This window comes from Hyla sarda, chromosome 12 (genome assembly GCF_029499605.1).
Source record: "Hyla sarda isolate aHylSar1 chromosome 12, aHylSar1.hap1, whole genome shotgun sequence".
Taxonomy (NCBI): domain Eukaryota; kingdom Metazoa; phylum Chordata; class Amphibia; order Anura; family Hylidae; genus Hyla; species Hyla sarda.
The window spans coordinates 72322028-72345441 of record NC_079200.1 but is presented as its reverse complement, the minus strand read 5'-3'; the positions used below and the strand labels follow the sequence as shown (position 1 = coordinate 72345441).

The window sequence follows — 23414 nt, the reverse complement described above, 5'->3', positions numbered from 1 at the left end:
ACCTCAAGGCATACTGATTGTTTACATGTAATATTGTATTAGTTTACTTGTACCTATGTATATTTTCATTCATTAACGGCCCCAGGCACATGCCCTTCATTGGTATTATCACCTTGTGCCATTATTCATTTTATATGCTTTTAAATGTATGTACTTTTTGCTAAGATTTATCTGTTATATTCTCATATGATACCTGTGTTCTTTTTGTTTGGGGTATATAGTATTCATTAAATGCTAGTGTTTATTTACCCTGCAATGGTTTTGCTCTGCAGGATGTCTTTTGTTATTTATTTTGTTACATTATTTATGAAGAGAGAGTAAAAGATGTTATATATTTGTTACTTGTTTGATAATAATGTTGGTCCGCTGTGGCCTTTGCACCGTACAAAATGAGTCTGTATTTATTGGGGGGTGGATGGGGTGCAAGGATAGCGTACCTCTACTCTCCCCTAGTTAAGATAACATGCACTAATTTTTTCTATGCTAAACTCCCGACGGACTCCCTTTACTGGAGCACAATCCCAATGTGAACGAGCCCTTTTTAGACAGTCTATTAGTATGCTAGATTTTTCACAGTGGCTCAGGCTGTTGCAAAATCTACAGCATCTTTAAAACTATCTAGTCTAAGTTGTAGACCACGTTTAAATGTGTTTACTTTAAGGGTAGGGCCACACGTGCTGTATTGTGCTGCTGGGTATTTTTCTACCTATTGAAGTCAATGAGTAGCATATCAGCTGCAGACAATACGCAGCAAAATACAGCACGTGACCCTACCATTAATCCAGAAATGTGAGCCAAAATTTTGGTACAAGGCGTCACGGTATAGCCATGCCCATTTTCCACTCAGCCACATCCTCCTGTCGAGCGTTTCAAAGTGTGTTGAACACAACATGATCCAGGTTTTTGGCCCAAATTACAGTGACCCCCGACCTACGATGGCCCCAACATACGATAATTTCAACATGCGATGGCCTCTCAGAGGCCATCGCATGTTGAAGGCAGCATCAACATACAATGCTTTTGTATGTCGGGGCCATCGCATAAACGGCTATCCGGCAGAACAGACTGCTTCAGCTGCTGCCGAATAGCCGTTTACAGTGCCCCTGTAAGCTGTAGTGATGGTCTCCTACCTGTCCGCGGCGCTCCAAGACGTCATCTTCGGGATCCCCTGCATCGCCGTCGCTCTTCATAGTTGTCATCACGTCGCCGCGCACGCCGTCCCGTCATCCAATAGGAGCGGCGTGCGTAGTGACGTAATGGCGGCGATGAGGAACGACGATCCTAGGCAACAGAGACGTTCCGGAGCGGCGGGGACACCCCGGGGACGCGGCGACAGCGATGGACGGCGACATCCAGGGCAGCGGTGACGGCGGGAACAGGTCAGTATAACGTCCTATATTTAACATTGCACGGATCCCTCAACATACGATGGTTTCAACAAACGATGGTTCATTTGGAACAGATTACCATCGTATGTTGAGGGATCACTGTATATCAAAATCCTAGTGAACCTGAAGGCATATGAAAATGTACATCAATTTCAAATATGTCCTGATAGAGCTCTGTCAATGGAAAAGATAAGAATCTTAGCAGACAAAGTTGAAAAGAACTAAACTGCCGTTGCCAAAAATAGCTGTGACGGGAAGAGGTTAATAGAGTAAACTTTTCTGCTGCCTGTGTCCTCATGACAACACTTATAACACTGATCCGGCCAGTAAGAAAGAAACCAGGTTTCATAGCAACCAATCACAATACAACTTGACGTTTCCTTGCACTGCCAAGAAAAAAAAATGAAAGAACAAAGCTGATTGATCGAGGCCTTTTACGGTACAGGAAGTGTTATCATGGGCACACAGTGACTGGAGCTTCATTCCCTGAGGTTTCAGCCTTCACCAGAAAAAAGATCTTTAAAGTCTTGCAAAATTAAGAAAAGGGATTTACTCTATAGCCTACATTGTATTCCTTCTGTCAGAAGTGACTGGATCTAAATATCCTGCAACTTGGCAGCTGCATCACTAGGGGGCAGTACAGCTTATGTAATAAGATTGTATATTCTATGGTAGATAAATTAAAACAGAAAACTGCAATTTAAATATATCTTTTTAAGTGCCCTGACTCAGCTCTATATATATATTATGTATGATGGTCCATATCACTTTATACGGAAGATATATAACTTATACCAGCTGTACATATATAATTATATACAGTATATATCCAGGTTATACCAGCATGGTCCATATCACTATATACAGAAGATATATAACTTATACCAGCTGTACATATATAATTATATACAGTATATACCCAGGTTATACCAGCATGGTCCATATCACTATATACAGGAGATATATAACTTATACCAGCTGTACATATATAATATTATACAGTATATATCCAGGTTATACCAACATGGTCCATATCACTATATACAGAAGATATATAACTTATACCAGCTGTACATGTATAATTATATACAGTATATACCCAGGTTATACCAGCATGGTCCATATCACTATATACAGAAGATATATAACTTATACCAGCTGTACATATATAATTATATACAGTATATATCCAGGTTATACCAGCATGGTCCATATCACTATATACAGGAGATATATAACTTATACCAGCTGTACATATATAATTATATACAGTATATACCCAGGTTATACAAGCATGGTCCATATCACTATATACAGGAGATATATAACTTATACCAGCTGTACATATATAATTATATACAGTATATACCCAGGTTATACCAGCATGGTCCATATCACTATATACAGGAGATATATAACTTATACCAGCTGTACATATATAATTATATACAGTACATACCCAGGTTATACCAGCATGGTCCATATCACTATATACAGGAGATATATAACTTATACCAGCTGTACATGTATCATATATACAGAATGTACCCAGGTTATACCAGCATGGTCCATATCACTATATACAGGAGATATATAACTTATACCAGCTGTACATATATAATTATATACAGTACATACCCAGGTTATACCAGCATGGTCCATATCACTATATACAGGAGATATATAACTTATACCAGCTGTACATGTATCATATATACAGAATGTACCCAGGTTATACCAGCATGGTCCATATCACTATATACAGGAGATATATAACTTATACCAGCTTTACATATATAATTATATACAGTATATACCAGGTTATACCAGCATGGTCCATATCACTATATACAGGAGATATATAACTTATACCAGCTGTATATATATAATTATATACAGTATATACCCAGGTTATACCAGCATGGTCCATATCACTATATACAGGAGATATATAACTTATACCAGCTCTACATATATAATTATATACAGTATATACCCAGGTTATACCAGCATGGTCCATATCACTATATACAGGAGATATATAACTTATACCAGCTGTACATATATAATTATATACAGTATATACCAGGTTATACCAGCATGGTCCATATCACTATATACAGGAGATATATAACTTATACCAGGTGCACATATATAATTATATACAGTATATACCCAGGTTATACCAGCATGGTCCATATCACTATATACAGGAGATATATAACTTATACCAGCTGTACATATATAATTATATACAGTATATACCCAGGTTATATCAGCATGGTCCATATCACTATATACAGAATATATATAACTTATACCAGCTGTACATATATAATTATATACAGTATATACCCAGGTTATACCAGCATGGCCCATATCACTATATACAGGAGATATATAACTTATACCAGGTGCACATATATAATTATATACAGTATATACCCAGGTTATACCAGCATGGTCCATATCACTATATACAGGAGATATATAACTTATACCAGGTGCACATATATAATTATATACAGTATATACCCAGGTTATACCAGCATGGTCCATATCACTATATACAGGAGATATATAACTTATACCAGCTGTACATGTATCATATATACAGAATGTACCCAGGTTATACCAGCATGGTCCATATCACTATATACAGGAGATATATAACTTATACCAGCTGTACATATATAATTATATACAGTATATACCAGGTTATACCAGCATGGTCCATATCACTATATACAGGAGATATATAACTTATACCAGCTCTACATATATAATTATATACAGTATATACCCAGGTTATACCAGCATGGTCCATATCACTATATACAGGAGATATATAACTTATACCAGCTGTACATATATAATTATATACAGTATATACCAGGTTATACCAGCATGGTCCATATCACTATATACAGGAGATATATAACTTATACCAGGTGCACATATATAATTATATACAGTATATACCCAGGTTATACCAGCATGGTCCATATCACTATATACAGGAGATATATAACTTATACCAGCTGTACATATATAATTATATACAGTATATACCCAGGTTATATCAGCATGGTCCATATCACTATATACAGAATATATATAACTTATACCAGCTGTACATATATAATTATATACAGTATATACCCAGGTTATACCAGCATGGCCCATATCACTATATACAGGAGATATATAACTTATACCAGGTGCACATATATAATTATATACAGTATATACCCAGGTTATACCAGCATGGTCCATATCACTATATACAGGAGATATATAACTTATACCAGGTGCACATATATAATTATATACAGTATATACCCAGGTTATACCAGCATGGTCCATATCACTATATACAGGAGATATATAACTTATACCAGCTGTACATATATAATTATATACAGAAGATACCCACGTAGTACACATACAGTAGTCCCATCATCCTCTGGTCTTATTCTTACTGTGTTCTGTCATGTATTTTGAAGCCAACACAAACAAGAGCCATTTGGCAGTGTTGGCTTCTTATCTAAAGTAGATACATTGCTGATACCGGAAACTCTGACTTTATTTGGTTATATTAATCAGGGTAGTAGGGGAGGACCTGTGGGGGTCTGATGGGCTCTGCAGTAAACTACTCTATTAACTCTTTATGTGAAAACGGAAACTTAGATACACCCAGGATCACTGCCCTGCTGTTGTCACTTCCACAATGGGAATAATGATCTGCTGTCATTGTTCTCTGCTGTTATAGTGGGAGAGCTACAGGTGGTGGTACACTGATTTAGGATATTCTTGGTTGTATGGAAATCTGGTACTCTAGGGGTTAATTATAATATCCCTGGTGGGGTTAATTGTTATCTCTTGAGTGATTTTGAGGTTAACTTAGATTTCCTCCATGGTACAGGATCTGGATTATTGCTTACTAAGTAACTTAAAGGGGTACTCCAGTGGAATTTATTTATTTTTTTAAATCAACTGGTGCCAAAAATTTTAACAGATTTGTAAATGACTTCTATTAAAAAATCTTAATCCTTCCAGTACTTATCAGCTGCTGTTTGCTATAGAGGAAGTTGAGTTGTTCTTTTCAGTCTGACCACAGTCCTCTATGCTGACTCCTCTGTCCAGAGCAGGATAGTTTTGCTATGGAGATTTGCTTCTACTCTGGACAGTTCCTGAAATGGACAGAGGTGTCAGCAGAGAGCACTGTGGTCAGACAAAAAAGAACAACTTAACTTTCTCTGTAGTATACAGCAGCTGATAAGTGTTGGAAGGATTAAGATTTTTTTAATAGAATTAATTTTCAGATCTGTTTAACTTTCAGGCACCAATTGATTTGAAAAAAGAAAATAAAATAGTTTTCCACTGGAGTACCCCTTTAAGGGTTAATTGCATTCCCACTTTTGGTCCAATGTTTTTGGTGAATACACATGATCCCTGGTGGTCTAGGGTAGTCAGGAAATTCTCTGCAGCAGAGCAATATGAGTGTTCATTTTTCTTTTTTTAATAGCAAAATAATATGTACCAAATAAAGTTCTGCAGCATGGTTTGCGGGATTGAAGGGAAAACAATTTAAATTCCAACATGTTTTTTTTGAGTCTCATTTATACAGTGTTAATCATATGGTAGAAGCAACATGTTAATTTTATGAGGTGACATGGTCATAGGTATATTTATTGGTACATTCAACTTTTTCATTGCTTTTGAGGCTAGAAACAGGCACATGACACATACCGATATATTTATTTTTTTATTTGAGGGGGGATGAGGGGTCAAAAATGCTAAGGCCAGATTTTTGCTGAGAGTCAATATGTTTTTTTTTTTTTTTTTTTTTTTTTCCGGGAGGTCTGGGTTCATCCTTTAGTGGTGTTTTTCAAAATGCAGCATGCTCTGGGTGATTGTGGCATTTTTCTACCATACACGCCATGTTTGTAAGTATGTTACCATTTTTTCTGGCATCCCCCTCTAATTCTTTAATAGAAATCCTTAAGTCGCATGATGAAAGAATCACATCTTTGAGAAAAATGCAGTGTCTGTTCGTAGCTAGATTAATTTTTTTTTCTTTTGGACTGGGGTGCTGCCTTATCCCAGCAGTACCCCATTTATTTTAATGAGCCAACCCGAGCCAGCTGCAATACTTACATATCATGCCTGTTGTATTTTCTCGTAAGGGTGCATGCACATTATGGGTTTGGCACATTGCCGGCTGCTGCTGTATCCCCGCCAGACCTGCAAAAAAAAAAAAAAAAATGCAAATGGTTCGAAATTGATCCAACCGGAGTCACTAACTGTCTTCGGTTGGCTCATGCAAATGAAAGTAAGCCCTGGAAAGGAGAGCATTGGATTGGAGGGGCACATGACAGGGGGATTATGGCCAGGCAGGGAAAGGGTTAATGGAGTCGGGTTACAGGGTAAGGAGCTAGGGGAAGAGGAAGTAGGAGGAGCAGCTAAAGGGTATAGACAGGGAGGAAGAGGAGGAGTTAGTCCGGTAGTTACCACAGCAAGAAGAAGGTTTCCGCCCACCCTCCCTTGGGGTATGTTCGTTTGTCACAGCAGTGGATGGGGCAGGAGAAGGATCTGGAGGCATCAATGTACTGGTAGAGTTTGGAGTAAAGTGGGGCGTTGAGGATACGCGGCCTGGTGGTATGGTCCCTGTGGCCATGGTGGGCCAAGGGAGGGATACGGGGCTCTGAAGTTGGTGCTCCCAGGCTAGGTGATGGTCGGCTGGGAGTAAAAGTAGGAGGCCCCAGAGATTTGATTGATGGTGGTTGTGGAAAATAAAGTGGACGGTGCCTCTATGTTCTTCTCCTGATTAATTTGAATGAGCCAACCGAAGACAGCTAGTGACTCTGGTTGGATCAAATTTGAACCATATGCATGCAGCAGCCACTGCAGCTCGTTGTTCTAAGGCCGTGGCCCGAGCTGCTAAACAAGCAGCCGACACCGCAGCCACTTTAAATCAGTGAGCTGCGGCAGTGGCTGCAGGGACTGATGAGGGATGCCCCTGATGATGCGCTGAGGAGCCGCACAGGAAGTTCTCTCTCGTCAGTTCCGCCAGCGTCGAGATAAGCTACCTTCACCTGAGCTTGCTGAAAACATAACTTTTACTAGTTATTATTAAAAATATCAAACTAAGGTGATTAAAGTGATTGTGGCGCTCAATGGCAAAAATTAAGAAAATTGATATATGCACGCTAACCAGGTATGGCTGGGCCCAGCCACCTCAGTCACACACAAGATTACTGATAAAACGTGACAACAATTTCGCTAGTACCACCAATGCCTTTCTACCACCAGTATTGGCGGCGTCATCAGGGAGGTAGACTCTAAATGCAATTGTCAAATTTAATTCGATCACAGTAACTAAAAGGACCAGCAAAATAAATTGCTCCGATTTCATATAGATAGATTTGCATAGAAGTGGACAAATAATGCATGGAACCTATAGGAGAGAAAAACACACATTCTCCAAAAGTTGCTGTGCCGTAATTAGCCAATGGACCTGCAAATAAAATGTCCATGCACAATAAGAATATCTAAATATATTTGAGGCTGATATGGACATGTATTGCATGATGTAGAAATCCTATAGGGAGAAAAATATATATATATATATGTCCCAAGGCTAATGTTCGGTAGCCACATAAGAAAGAGTCCACCTAGAAAGAATACAAAAGAAAGTTCCATTCACAATGATGCCCTGTGAAAAGAAAGCTACCTATAGATCTGTACGGTGACAGGTCTATGTTACTCACGGTTCTGGAGATTCACAGAAAAAATCGTGAGACAACCTGCACTGAGCAGGGAGCCGGAGGTTGACGGTTCACTCGTGGGTTCCAGCGAGGAAGTGGCGTCTGATGTCACATCCGCTCGGAGCCGTGGGTTAAAACGCGATTAGTTTGACGCAATCATGGGGGGCGTGTACAGGGATATATGCATAGGCCAGCGCAAGATGATACCGCGGTATAGAGCGCGATCAATACAAAATAATGAATTGACAGGTGAGTATTTTGCTCGGGGCATGCAGACAATCTATGCTATGGAGAGATGCTTAGTACTGAGTACTTAGTACTAAGATACCGATACTAATATGTATTATAGTGTAGATACAAAATGTATAAGGGGGGATAAAGGACCATCTTGGAATGAGCTCTCAAACTGCCAACCAACCACAAACAATAATGATGTGGATCCATGCATGATCATAGAATATTAAAGTAAACCATATGTATGCATATGAACAATAAATGAGAAGAAGGCGCAGCGGTGGGGACCACATGTAACGCTACATCCTAGGGGGGAGGAGACTAATATAGTAGATAGTATAAGTTAAATGGGCACTGTCAGATACAAAAACTTTTGATATGTTGTAAAGCATGTATAACCAATAGGTTTTGCAATTGCTTTCATTAGAAAATGTTCAGTATTTCATAATGAAAAAGCCAAACAACTGCCACCTTGCCTGCTTGGACACATACTAGTCCTGCTGTGTCCATGCATCATTACCTATGTCATGGACATACTTCCTTGATTGACAGCTGTGAGCGCAGGGCTCACACCTGGAGGAAAAATCCTCCCACTGTCAGCTTGTGTCCCACTACTGTCAGTGAGGACAAGCTGGGAGTTGTAGTTTTGCTAATGCTAGGAGAGATGTGAGCAGACAGCATACTGAGGGAGGGGGCGGAGACCTGCACAGTGAGGTCACGCCCCCTCCCTTTGAGAGGAATTCAGACTAGTGAGCTAAATTAAAAGTGTAATAAAAAAATAAATAAAGGTGCTAGACACATAAAAATTAGATGTACATGGTCAGGATTAGGTACTGAGTGATATATTTAAAAAAAATGTTTTTTGTTGGATCTGACAGGTACGCTTTAAACCATATATAAACATTTACAGGAGTATGAGCAATCGGGGCACAGAAGTGGGGACCCCATGCAGCCATGCACCAATGGGAAGGGGACTAGTAGATGGTCCTTCTAGTTACTGTGATCTAATTAAATTTGACAATTGCATTTATAGTCTACCTCCCTGATGACGCAGCCAATACTGGTGGTAGAAACGCGTTGGTGGTACTAGCAATATTGTTGTCACGTTTTATCAGTAATCTTGTGCGTGACTGGGTTGGCTGTGCCCAGCCATACCTGGTTAGCGTGCATATATCAATTTTGTAAATTTTTGCTATCGAGCGCCACAATCACTTTAATCACCTTAGTTTGATATTTTTAATAATAACTAGTAAAAGTTATGTTTTATAGCACATCCAGAGCACCTCCTCTCCTCTCTTGTATTTGATTTATGCTGGATGATATTGGCAATATCAAGTGGCTTACGTAGGACCACATACCTTTTTTGTATTTATAGATTATATCCTGTTGAAGACATACAAGCCAGGTAAGTAGGTACAGGCAGTGCCAGGCCACCAGCGGGGGACCAGAGGAAAGGAAGGAAAGGAGAGAAAGGGGCACTGAAATGTGGTGTCCCAGCACCAGTAGTTGTCCTGTGGCTTCCGACTGCTTCAGGTAGCTTGGCAGCACAAGGTGTTGGGCCCACCAAAGGACTCACTGTTATATCAAATATGTTCGCACTTGCAAAGTAATATATTTTTCTGATTAATTCCAGTACTATTTGTACATATGTTATTCCTGTGTTACTGTACCCTTAAGAGTGAGCAGAGAACCCCATGTGACTCTGCCTGCCAATGGGAACCCCTGAAGTCTCCTCTGCCACAACCATGTTAATTGATTTCCCCCTCTGATCCCCCGGCCATAACCATTTCAATTGATCACCCTCTGATCCCCCTTCCATAACCATTTCAATTGATCCCCCTCCTCTGATCCCCCTGCCATAGCCATTTCAATTGATCCCCCCCTCTGATCCCCCTGCCATAGCCATTTCAATTGATCCCCCCTCTGATCCCCCTGCCATAGCCATTTCAATTGATCCCCCTCCTCTGATCCCACTGCCATAACCATTTCAATTGATCCTCCCCTCTGATCCCCCTGCCATAGCCATTTCAATTGATCCTCCCCTCTGATCCCCCTGCCATAACCATTTCAATTGATCCTCCCCTCTGATCCCACTGCCATAGCCATTTCAATTGATCCCCCCCTCTGATCCACCTGTCATAGCCATTTTAATTGATCCGCCTCCTCTGATCCCCCTGCCATAATCATTTCAATTGATCCGCCTCCTCTGATCCCCCTGCCATAATCATTTCAATTGATCCCCCTCCTCTGATCCCACTGCCATAACCATTTCAATTGATCCCCCTCCTCTGATCCCCCTTCCATAACCACTTCAATTGATTCCCCCCCCCCCCCCCTCTGATCTGGCATTTTGCGATTTCACGAATATTTAGAATATTCGTATTTTTTTTCTTCACAGTACACATCACAACAATGACGTGTACTGTGTAAAAAAAGTGATAGTTAATGCTAGATAGGGTAGGTTAGTTTAGCAGATTCTAGTGTAGGGTATAGTGTTAGTTGAAAGATATAATCGTGCATGCGCACTATTCGAATTTCATTACGATTTTCGCATGGAGAAAAAAATTAACATAGTGAATATACGAATTTCACAAACATAGGGCAAATATTTGTTCATATACTTGCAAAATATTGCGCATTCGAATATGGCCAATGCCGCTCATCACTACCTCTGATCCCCCTTGCCATAACCATTTTAATTGATCCACCCATCTGATCCCCCTGCCATAACGCTTTCAATCCCTCCCCCCGATCCACCCTGTGCCATTTGCCGTACATGCTTGTGATACTTCGCGGTAGATTTTGTGACAAAATGAGTGATGTCGTTACAGAGTACAATTAGTCCCGCAAAGGACAAGCCTCATATGGGTCTGAAAATTAAATGAGTTATGAATTTTAACCCCTTAAGGACTCTTTTTAACCTTAAAGGGGTTCTCCGGTGCTTACACATCTTTTCCCCTATCCGAAGGATAGGGGATAAGATGCCTGATCGCGGGAGTCCCACCGCTGGGGACCCCCGGGATCATGCACGCGGCACCCCGTTTGTAATCAGTCCCCGGAGCGTGTTCGCTCCGGGACTGATTACAGGCAACCACCGGGCAGGCGGCGTGTGACGTGACGCCTCCGCCCCTGTGTGACATCACGCCTCCGCCCCTCAATGCAAGCCTATGGGAGGGGGCGTGATAGCTGTCACACCCCCTCCCGTAGGCTTGCATTGAGGGGCGGAGCGTGACGTCACACGGGGGCGGAGGCGTGACGTCACACGCCGCCGGCCCGATGGTCGCCTGTAATCAGACCCAGAGTGAACACGCTCCGGGGACTGATTACAAACGGGGTGCCGCGTGCATGATCCTGGGGGTCTCCAGCGGTTGGACTCCCGCGATCAGGCATCTTATCCCCTATCCTTTCGATAGGGGAAAAGATGTGTAAGCACCGGAGAACCCCTTTAAGGACTCAGCCCTTTTTACAATTCTGACCACTGTCACTTTATGCATTAATAACTCTGGGATGCTTTTACCGTTTATTCTGATTCCGAGAAAGTTTTTTCGTGACATATTCTACTTTAACATAGTGGTAAATTTTCAGCGTTACTTTCATCCTTTCTTGGTGAAAAATCCCCAAATTTGATGAAAATTTTGAAAAATTTGCATTTTTCTAACTTTGAAACTCTCTGCTTGTAAGAGAAATGGATATTCCAAATAAATGTTATATTCATTCACAAAGACAATATGTCTACTTTATGTTGGCATCAGAAAGTTGACATGTTTTTACTTTTTGATGACATTAGAGGGCTTCAAAGTACAGCAGCAATTTTCAAAATGTTCACGAAAATTTCAAAACCTGAATTTTTCAGGGACCAGTTAAGTTTGCAGTGGATTTGAGGGGCCTTTCTGTGAGAAATACCCCATAAATGACCCTATTGTAGAAAGTGCACCCCTCAAAGTATTAAAAATTACATTCAGAAAGTTTGTTAACCCTTTAGGTGTTTCACAAGAATAGCAGCAAAGTGGAGGAGAAAAATCTAAATCTGCATTTTTTTTACACTAACATGTTCTTGTAGTCCCATTTTTTTCATTTTTAAAAGTGATAAATGGAGAAAAAGCCCCCCAAAATTTGTAGCCCAATTTCTCTCGAGTATGGAAATACCTCATATGTTGACATAAAGTGCTCTGTGGGCTCACAACATGGCTCAAGAGGGAAAGAGCAACTGTGGGATTTTTGAAAACAAATTTTGCTGTCATGGTATTTGGGGGCCATGTTGCATTTAGGAAGCCTCTGTGGTGCCAGAACAGCAAAATAACCCCCACATGGCATACTATTTTGGAAACTACACCCCTCAAGGAACATAACAAGGGGTATAGTGAACCTTAACATCTCACAGATGTTTGACAACTTTGCTTTAAAGTTGGACGTCAAAATGGAAAATTTTATTTTTAACACTAAAATGATGGTGTTAGCCCAAATTTTTATTTTTCACAAGGGGTAATAGGTGAAAATAGACCACAAAATTTGAAGCCCAATTTCTCCCGATTATGGGTAATGCCCCATATGTGGACATTTAGTGCTCTGCTGGTGCACTAAAATGCTCAGAAGAGAAGGTGTCCCCAGGGTGCCAGAACAACAGAAAGAAGAAAAAAAACACATGGCGTACTATTTTGGAAACTACACCCCTCAAGGAACGTAACAAGGGTATAGTGAACCTTAACACCTCACAGGTGTTTGACGACTTTGCGTTGAATTTGGACGTGAAAATGGAAAATTAGATTTTTAACACTAAAATGATGGTGTTACCCCAAATTTTTATTTTTCACAAGGGGTAATAGGAGAAAATGGACCCCAAAATTTGAAGCCCAATTTCTCCCAATTACGAAAACACCCCATATGTGGAGGTTAAGTGCTCTGCTGGTGCACTACAGGTCTCAGAACAGAAGGAGCGCCATTGGACTTGTGGAGAGAGAATTTTTATGAAATTGATGTCGGGAGCTATGTGCATTTACAAACCTCCCATGGAGCCAGAACAGCAAAAAAAAAAAACACATGCGTCTATGTCAGAACCGCTGTAACGATCAGCCACCCCTGTGCAAATCACCTCAAATGTACATTGAAATAAAAAAAGCACAAACGGATGCGCTCCGTAGTGTAACACCAAAGGTGAGTTGGTAACGTTAAGTGTGAATTGCGCTTACCACATGAAGTTGTACTCCAACCAAGTACAACAATGGAACAGGGTGTATCATCAAAGGGTCTCTGCAGCTTCGTCCCGCTGAAATAGAATCACGATAAAAACAAGCAATCTCCAGGTAGCAGAGCGGGATCAATGGAAGCGCTGAGACCAGATAAGAAGTTAAAAGGATTTATTTCCCATAATGCAACGCGTTTCATGGTCACCCGCTTCCTCAGGCATCTCTTGGATGCCTGAGGAAGCGGGTGACCGTGAAACGCGTTGCATTATGGGAAATAAATCCTTTTAACTTCTTATCTGGTCTTAGCGCTTCCATTGATCCCGCTCTGCTACCTGGAGATTGCTTGTTTTTATCATGACTCAAATGTACATGGCATTCTCACTTATGAGCCTTGTTGTGCGTCCGCAGAGCATTTTACGTCCACATATGGGGTATTTCCGTACTTAGAAGAAATTGTGTTACAAATTTTGGGGGTCTTTTTTTCCTTTTACTTCTTGTGAAAATGAAAAGTATGGGGAAACACCAGAATGTTAGTGTAAAAAATTTAATTTTTTTACAATACCATGCTGGTGTAGACCCCAACTTTACCTTTTCATAAGGGGTAAAAGGAGAAAAAGCCCCCCAAAATTTGTTAGGCAATTTCTCCAGAGTACGGAAATACCCCATATATGGCACTATGTGGCACTAAATTGTTGCCTTGAAATACAACAGGGCTACGAAGTGAGAGAGCGTCATGCGCATTTGAAGCCTAAATTAGGGATTTGCATAAGGACGGACCCGGATGCAAGAATTACACTTACCTCCGATACCAAAATTACCCTACGGCAGTATTTCCTAAACAGGTGCCTCCAACTTTTGCAAAACACCCAGCATGCCGGGACAGTCAATGGCTGTCTGGCAACAGCTGTAGGCTCCGTTTTAGAAACCGTGCCATGAGTTTGAGCTGCATCGGAAAATTTACTGCATTTCAAACTTGCAGTGAGAAACTCACTGTAAACCTGCCTATGTGAATGTACCACGTACATTCACATGGGGGGGGGGGGGCGGTCAAACCTCCAGCTGTTGCAAAACTACAACTTCCAGCATGCCCTTTGGCTGTCCGTGCATGCTGGGGGTTGCAGTTATGCAACAGCTGGAGGCACACTGGTTGCAAAACACTGAGTTAGATAAGAAACTCTCAGTTTGATGCAACCAGTGTGCCTTCAGCTGTTGCAAAAACTACAACCCCCAGCATGCACGGACAGCAGAAGGGCATGCTGGGACTAGTTATGCAACAGCTGGGGGCATATTACTACAACTTGCAGCATGCCCTTTGGCTGTCCGTGCATGCTAGGGGTTGTAGTTACGCAACAGCTGGAGGCACACTGGTTGCAAAACACTGAGCTTGTTACTTAACTCAGTGTTTCCCAACCTGTGTGCCTCCAGCTCTTGCAAAACTACAACTCCCAGCATGCATGGTCTGTCAGTACATGCTGGGAGTTATAGTTTTGCAACAGCTGGGGGCACATGGGTTGGGAAACACTGAGTTAGGAAACAGACAATGTTTCCCAACTAGTGTGCCTCCAGTTGTTGCATAACTACAACTCCCAGCATGCCCAGACAGCTGAAGGGCATGTTGGGAGTTGTAGTTATGCAACAACTGGAGGAGAACAGTTTGGAGACCACTGTGTAGTGGTGTCCAAATTGTAGCCCTCCAGATGTTGCAAAACTATAACTCCAAGCATGCTCAGACTGTCCATGCATGCTGGGAGTTGTAGTTCTGCAAAATCAGAAGGGCCTAATTTTACAGAACTACAACTCCCAGCATGCCTGGACAGTCTGAGCATGCTTGGAGTTGTAGTTTTGCAAAATCTGGAGGGCTACAGCTTGGGCACCACTGTATAGTGGTCTCCGAACTGTGGCCCTCCAGATGTTGCAAAACTACAACTCCCAGCATGCCCAGACTGCTGCCACAGGTCCCGCCGCTGCCTGCGCTGATCCCGCCGCCATCCTCAACTGCTCCGGTACCCGCCGCCATCTTCCCCCCCATTCTGCATGACATCCAGGGGCGAGCAGAGCAGGGATTTCAACTGTAAACCCCCGCAACCAACTGCCATTGGTCGGTTAGTCCTAACCAACCAATGGCAGGGGATAGGAGGAGGTGGCATCACTGCCACCTCGCTCCTATCCCTCAGGATGATCGGGGCTGTCCCTGACATCTCCGATCATCCCTATTTTCGGGCTATAAGGTCATCAGAGACCCAATCAGCCCGGAATGAAAAAAAAATATGGGCGATATGCCGGGATGCCTACTGAACGATATCAGCAAGCATCTCAGTCCAGTCCCTGCTCAGCGAGCGGCAGGGGCCAGAAGAACGCAGGGCGTACCTGTACGCCCTGAGTCCTTAACCCCTTAAGGACCAAGGACGTACCGGTACGTCCTTGGTCCTGCTCTTCTGATATAACGCGGGGTTACACAGTAACCCCGCGTCATATCATGGCGGGCCCGGCGTCATAGTGAAGCCGGGACCCGCCTCTAATAGCGCGCAGCGCCGATCGCGGCGCCACGCGCTATTAACCCTTTAGCCGCGTGCTCAAAGCTGAGCCGCGCGGCTAAAAGTGAAAGTGAAAGTTCCCGGCTAGCTCAGTCGGGCTGTTCGGGATAGCCGCGGCTAATCGCGGCATCCCGAACAGCTGACAGGACAGCGGGAGGGCCCCTACCTGCCTCCTCGCTGTCCGATCGCCGAATGACTGCTCAGTGCCTGAGATCCAGGCATGAGCAGTCATCCGGCAGAATCGTTGATCACTGGTTTCTTATGAGAAACCAGTGATCAACAGAGAAGATCAGTGTGTGCAGTGTTATAGGTCCCTATGGGACCTATAACACTGCAAAAAAAAAGTGAAAAAAAAAAGTGAATAAAGATCATTTAACTCCTCCCCTATTAAAAGTTTGAATCACCCCCCTTTTCCAATAAAAAAAAAAACACAGTGTAAATAAAAATAAACATATGTGGTATCACCGCGTGCGGAAATGTCCGAATTATAAAAATATATCATTAATTAAACCGCTCGGTCAATGGCGTGCGCGCAAAAAAATTCCAAAGTCCAAAATAGTGCATTTTTGGTCACTTTTTATATCATTTAAAAATGAATAAAAAGTGATCAATAAGTCCTATCAATGCAAAAATGGTACCGTTAAAAACTTCAGATCACGGCGCAAAAAATGAGCCCTCATACCGCCCCATACACGGAAAAATAAAAAAGTTATAGGGGTCAGAAGATGACAATTTTAAACGTATTAATTTTCCTGCATGTAGTTATGATTTTTTTCAGAAGTCCGACAAAATCAAACCTATATAAGTAGGGTATCATTTTAATCGTATGGACCTACAGAATACATATCAGGTGTCATTTTTACCGAAAAATGTACTACGTAGAAACGGAAGCCCCCAAAATTTACAAAACAGCGTTTTTTTTTCAATTTTGTCGCACAATGATTTATTTTTCCCGCTTCACCATAGATTTTTGGGCAAAATGACTGACGTCATTACAAAGTAGAATTGGTGGCGCAAAAAATAAGCCATCATATGGATTTTCAGGTGTAAATTTGAAAGAGTTATGACTTTTAAAAGGCAAGGAGCAAAAAACGAAAATGCAAAAACGGAAAAACCTCCGGTCCTTAAGGGGTTAAAGGGGTACTCCGGTGAAAACCTTTTTGCTTTTAAATCAACTGGTGGCAGAAAGTTAAACATATTTGTAAATTACTTCTATTAAAAAATCTTAATCCTTCAAGTACTTATTAGCTGCTGAATGCTACAGAGGAAATTCCTTTCTTTTTGGAACACTGATGACATCACGAACACAGTGCTCTCTGCTGACATCTCTGTCCATTTTAGCAACCATGCATAGCAGATGTATATTAAGGGCAGTATGGTGGCTCAGTGGTTAGCACTGCTGCCTTGCAGTGCTGGAGACTTAGGTTCAAATCCCACTAAGGACAACAATAAATAAAGCGTAGAGAACTGTGGTCGTGATGTCATCAGAGAGAATTCCAAAAAGAAAATAATTTCCTCTGTAGTATTCAGCAGCTAATAAGTACAGGAAGGATTAAGATTTTTTAATAGAAGTAATTTACAAATATGTTTAACTTTCTGCCACCAGTTAATTTAAAAGAAAAAAGGTTTTCACCGGAGTACCCCTTTAACCCCTTAAGGACCAGGCCATTTTACACCTTAAGGACCAGAGCGTTTTTTGCAATTCTGACCACTGTCACTTTAAACATTAATAACTCTGGAATGCTTTTAGTTATCATTCTGATTCCGAGATTGTTTTTTCGTGACATATTCTACTTTAACTTAGTGGTAAAATTTTATGGTAACTTGCATCCTTTCTTGGTGAAAAATCCCAAAATTTGATGAAAAAAAATGAAAATTTTGCATTTTTCTAACTTTGAAGCTCTCTGATTGTAAGGAAAATGGATATTCAAAATAAAACATTTTTGGGTTCACATATACAATATGTCTACTTTATGTTTGCATCATAAAATTTATGAGTTTTTACTTTTGGAAGACACCAGAGGGCTTCAAAGTTCAGCAGCAATTTGGAAATTTTTCACAAAATTTTCAAACTCCCTATTTTTCATGGACCAGTTCAGGTTTGAAGTGGATTTGAAGGGTCTTCATATTAGAAATACCCCATAAATGACCCCATTATAAAAACTACACCCCCCAAAGTATTCAAAATGACATTCAATAAGTGTATTAACCCTTTAGGTGTTTCACAGGAATAGCAGAAAAGTGAAGGAGAAAATTCACAATCTTCATTTTTTACACTCGCATGTTCTTGTAAACCCAATTTTTGAATTTTTGCAAGGGGTAAAAAGGAGAAAATTTTTACTTGTATTTGTAGCCCAATTTCTCTCGAGTAAGCACATACCTCATATGTCTATGTTAATTGTTCAGCGGGCGCAGTAGAGGGCTCAGAAGGGAAGGAGCGACAAATGGTTTTTGGGGGGCATGTCACCTTTAGGAAGCCCCTATGGTGCCAGGACAGCAAAAAAAAACCACATGGCATACCATTTTGGAAACTAGACCCCTCGGGGAACATAACAAGGGGTAAAGTGAACCTTAATACCCCACAGGTGATTCACGACTTTTGCATATGTAAAAAATAAAAAAAAATGTTTTACCTAAAATGCTTGGTTTCCCAAAAATGTTACATTTTTAAAAAGGATAATAGCAGAAAATACCCCCCAAAATTTGAAGCCCAATTTCTCCCGATTCAGAAAACACCCCATATGGGGGTGAAAAGTGCTCTGCTGGCGCACTACAGGTCTCAGAAGAGAAGGAGTCACATTTGGCTTTTTGAAAGCAAATTTTGCTCTGGGGGCATGCCGCATTTAGGAAGCCCCTATGGTGCCAGAACCGCAAAAAAAAACCACATGGCATACCATTTTGGAAACCAGACCCCTCGGGGAACGTAAAAAGGGGTAAAGTGAACCTTAATACCCTACAGGTGTTTCACGACTTTTGCATCTGTTTAAAAAAAAAAATTCTTACCTAAAATGCTTGGTTTCCCAAAATTTTTACATTTTTAAAAAGGGTAATAGCAGAAAATACCCCCCAAAATTTGAAGCCCAATTTCTCCCGCTTCAGAAAACACCCCATATGGGGGTGAGAAGTGCTCTGCTGGCGCACTACAGGTCTCAGAAGAGAAGGAGTCACATTTGGCTTTTTGAAAGCAAATTTTGCTCTGGGGGCATGCCACATTTAGGAAGCCCCTATGGTGCCAGGACAGCAAAAAAAAAACACATGGCATACCATTTTGGAAACTAGACCCCTCGGGGAACGTAACAAGGGGTAATGTGAACCTTAATACCCCACAGGTGATTCACAACTTTTGCATATGTAAAAAAAAAAAAAAAAAATTTTTACCTAAAATGTTGGTTTCCCAAAAATTTTAGATTTTTAAAAAGGGTAATAGCAGAAAATACCCCCCATAATTTGTAACACAATTTCTCCCGAGTACGGCGATACCCCATATGTGACCCTAAACTGTTGCCTTGAAATACGACAGGGCTCCAAAGTGAGAGCGCCATGCGCATTTGAGGCCTAAATTAGGGATTGCATAGGGGTGGACATAGGGGTATTCTACGCCAGTGATTCCCAAATAGGGTGCCTCCAGCTGTTGTAAAAGTCCCAGCATGCCTGGACAGTCAGTGGCTATCTGGTAATACTGGGAGTAGTTGTTTTGCAACAGCTGGAGGCTCCGTTTTGGAAACAGTGGCGTACCAGACGTTTTTCATTTTTATTGGGGAGGGGAGGGGGGCTGTGTAGGGGTATGTGTATATGTAGTGTTTTTTACTTTTTATTTTATTTTTTGTGGTAGTGTAGTGTTTTTAGGTTACAGTCGCACGGGCGGGGGTTCACAGTAGTTTCTCGCTGGCAGTTTGAGCAGCGGCAGAAAATTTGCCTCAGCTCAAACTTGCAGCCGGATACTTACTGTAATCCTCCGCCCATGTGAGTGTACCCTGTACATTCACATTGGGGGGGGGGGACATCCAGCTGTTGCAAAACTACAACTCCCAGCATGTACGGTCTATCAGTGCATGTTGGGAGTTGTAGTTTTGCAACAGCTGGAGGCTCCGTTTTGGAAACGGTGGCGTACCAGACGTTTTTCATTTTTATTGTAGGGGTATGTGTATATGTAGTGTTTTTTTACTTTTTATTTTATTGTGTGGTAGTGTAGTGTAGTGTTTTTAGGGTACAGTCGCATGGGCGGGGGGTTCACAGTAGTTTCTCGCTGGCAGCTTGAGCTGCAGCAGAAAATTTGCTGCAGCTCAAACTTGCAGCCGGATACTTACTGTAATCCTCCGCCCATGTGAGTGTACCCTGTACATTCACATTGGGGGGGGGGGGGGAACATCCAGCTGTTGCAAAACTACAACTCCCAGCATGTACGGTCTATCAGTGCATGCTGGGAGTTGTAGTTTTGCAACAGCTGGAGACACACAGGTTGTGAAACACTGAGTTTGGCAACAAACTCAGTCTTTTGCAACCAGTGTGCCTTCAGCTGTTGCAAAAGCTACAACCCCCAGCATGTACGGACAGCGGAAGGGCATGCTGGGTGTTGTAGTTATGCAACAGCGGGAGGCATACTACTTTGGCTGGGGATGCTGGCGATTGTAGTTATGCAACAGCTGGAGACACACTGGTTTGCTACTTAACTCAGTGTGCCTTCAGCTGTTGCAAAACTACAACTCTCAGCAGTCACCGACAGCCAACGGGCATGCTGGGAGTTGTAGTTATGCAACCACCAGATGCACCACTACAACTCCCAGCATGCACTTAAGCTGTTTGTGCAAGCTGGGAGTTGTAGTTACACAACAGCTGAAGGTACATTTTTCCATAGAAAGAATGTGCCTCCAGCTGTTGCAAAACCATAAGTCCCAGCATGCCCATAAGTGCATGCTGGGAGTTATGGTTGTCTGCCTCCTCCTGTTGCATAACTAAAGCTCCCAGCATGCCCTTTTTGCATGCTGGGAGCTGTTGCTAAGCAACAGCAGGAGGCTGTCACTCACCTCCTGCTGCTGCTGATCGCCGCACAGGTCAGTCCCGCTGCCGCCGCCGTCGTCGCTCCTGGGGCCCCGATCCCAACATTAACGCCGGGGATCGGGGTCCCCAGCACCAGGGGTGCACGTCCCGCACCCGCTCACGTCCTCCGGAAGAGGGGCGGAGCGGGTGCGGGAGTGACACCCGCAGCAGGCGCCCTGATTCGTCGGCCGGTAATCCGGCCGACGAATCAGGGCGATCGTGAGGTGGCACCAGTGCCACCTCACCCCTGCAGGCTCTGGCTGTTCGGGGCCGTCTCTGACGGCCCCGATCAGCCAGTAATTCCGGGTCACCGGGTCACTGGAGACCCGATTGACCCGGAATCGCCGCAGATCGCTGGACTGAATTGTCCAGCGATCTGCGGCCATCGCCGACATGGGGGGGCATAATGACCCCCCTGGGCGATATGCCGCGATGCCTGCTGAACGATTTCAGCAGGCATCGGGCACCGGCTCCCCTCCGGCTAGCGGCAGGGGGCCGGGAAAGGACAGGACGTACTCCTACGTCCTCGGTCCTTAAGGACTCGGAAACGGGGGCGTAGGAGTACGTCCATTGTCCTTAAGGGGTTAAGTACTCGGAAATGGGGGCATATGGGTACGCCCTGCATCCTTAAGAGGTTAAAAGGCGAGGAGGAAAAACTTAAAAAAATTCCCCCGCATATGAATTGTATCTCTTATATCACTTCCTGTGATGTCACACATATATAATTAATTATGCAATTTAGCATGGCCAGTATTTTTTTGCAAGAAAGGTTGCAACCCTACAGCTGTCTGTTTTCAGCTTGATCCCTCCAGTGTATGTCTCCACTGTATGTACATTTGCCATTTCTTATCATACATTTTGCTTGTAAAATGTGAATAGTATGTGAGATGGTAAAGCTGAGATGTTCCTTACTACAATATGTGGGGATATTTACATACTGCCACATAATGTATAATCACTGCCATTACCACTCCAATGATGCCATATTGTGGGCTGTACCAATAATCTCACCGCCATATCTGCTAGAAGAAGATTGAGCCTCAAACAAGTGCAAAAATTTTACATCTCTATATAATGAAAGTTGGGTGTATGTCAGTGTTTCCCAACCAGGGTTCCTCCAGCTGTTGTGAAACTACAACTCCCAGCATGGCCGGACAGCCTTTGGCTGTCCGGACATGCTGGGAACTGTAGTTTCACAACAGTTGGAGACACCCTGGTTGTTAAACACTGGTGTAGGTGATTTTGTTAGTGACCACTGAGCAATGTTCTCCAAGCTTCGGTCCTCCGGCTGTTTCAGGACTACAACTCCCAGCATGCCCTGACAGCGTGTGGCTAAATTCCCTCCTGTCTCACTACAGCAAAGCTCTCTGACAACAGGGGATGCTGGGAGTTTTAGTTTTTCAACTGTAGTTTTACAAACTCACCTCATGTTTTACACTGCAGCTCAGCTTCTTTCCAGTACAGGTATCAGTGTCTCCAGCTAAACTGCATTTGTCTGCATTGTAGAACAAAATATAATTGAACACACTTTATTAATTACTTTTACTGTGTAGGTGAAACAAAAAAGTCTCACAATCTCTATTCCAAGTACGAATTAGATTTGCTATTCGTTAAGATAATATAGGTTTAAAACTAGCTTTTTTCGAAAATGTAAGAAAATCATTTTTTTTATTGAGGGGAATCACATACTCCCCAAATTTCATTTTTATTTGGGAAAGAAAAGAAGCATGAAAATGTCAGCTGTGGATGAAGATGGGGCTGAGTGAAGGGGTTAATTGTGCCAGCCGCTCTGGATTGGAGGAGGTCTTCGTAGGATGCACACATGGCACCCGGTGACTGCTCGCTGATGGAAGACGGGAAGGAGCCTTTCTTAATTTTATTTTGTTTACATATAATGCACCGGCACATACCAAAAATGGAATTGGTGCAGGGACGAGCTCGGCACAGGAGCGTATGTTAAATCCAGGGGAAGGCGCAGTCCTGAGAAAATCTCCCAGCTGCTCCATGTGGAACCCCGATGAATGAAATGCAATCTGCAAGACCACTGGAAAACGCCAAAATGGACTTGACTGTCTCAGCCAGACATGAGTGTCACATATCAATGGGTTGTCTGCCTTCATTGCTTCATATTGTGGCATCTGATATCAGAGAAGAGGAGCGTTGCACACTAATACGCCATTTGTATAGCGCAGGGGGCTATCTCCTGTGTATATCCTCTGGGGTCACTGGCACCGTATGTACTTCAGGAAAACAACAAGTAAACCTGAA

At 42.5% G+C, this 23414-nt stretch overlaps 1 long non-coding RNA gene across 1 annotated transcript in view; it reads right to left on the bottom strand.

The window, feature by feature from the left end:
• LOC130296914 (uncharacterized) overlaps nucleotides 1-22643 on the bottom strand; it is a 67504-nt gene extending 44861 nt beyond the window's left edge. The window contains exons 1-2 of the long non-coding RNA XR_008849337.1: nucleotides 22571-22643; nucleotides 6549-6635 (exon numbers count right to left, since the gene is read on the bottom strand). This is a non-coding gene — a long non-coding RNA (uncharacterized LOC130296914). The remainder of the gene's footprint in view (nucleotides 1-6548; nucleotides 6636-22570) is intronic.
• Between the last annotated feature and the right edge of the window lie 771 nt (nucleotides 22644-23414).